Raw genomic sequence first — 506 nt, 5'->3', positions numbered from 1 at the left:
GGTGAGCAGTAGAAGAGACCCAGAAGTGTTAACTGAAATTTATTAAAATCCTCAAAGAGAGTATAATCTTAGCTACATTACTGTTAGAGGTGGGTGATTTTGGTTTTTTTTATCCCTTTGAAAATCAAATAAAAATATAATATTTTTGTCTACGGCCATGCAACCCTGAATGTGCTCGATCCTGTCTGATCTCGGAAGCTGAGCAGAGTTGAGCCTGGTTAGTACTTGGATGGGAGACCACCTACAAGGACCAGGTGCTGTAGACGTCAATAATAATAATAATAATAATATTTTCTCCACAGAAAAAAAATATATATCTACACATAAAATTTACCTCTTGCCCTGAATTCTTCTCCCACAAATCCCAGGTTAAGAACTCCTGAACTAGCTCTAGTGAGAGACTAGTGCTTTGTTTTGCACTGTTTAGAACATACCTACAATACTAAGTTTTGGGGACCAGTTTTATGGACCAGCATTGAGTGTGGTGTAGTATCGAGAATAGTCAC

At 37.7% G+C, this 506-nt stretch overlaps 1 pseudogene; it reads left to right on the top strand.

Moving 5' to 3' along the window:
• Positions 1-147: 147 nt before the first annotated feature.
• LOC120607023 (uncharacterized) lies at positions 148-266 on the top strand (annotated as a pseudogene).
• The last annotated feature ends 240 nt before the right edge of the window (positions 267-506 follow it).

Source organism: Pteropus medius, unplaced genomic scaffold (genome assembly GCF_902729225.1).
Source record: "Pteropus medius unplaced genomic scaffold, Ma_sr-lr_union100, whole genome shotgun sequence".
NCBI lineage: Eukaryota > Metazoa > Chordata > Mammalia > Chiroptera > Pteropodidae > Pteropus > Pteropus medius.
The sequence above is the reverse complement of the archived record's forward strand: the minus strand, read 5'-3'. Positions and strand labels throughout refer to the sequence as shown.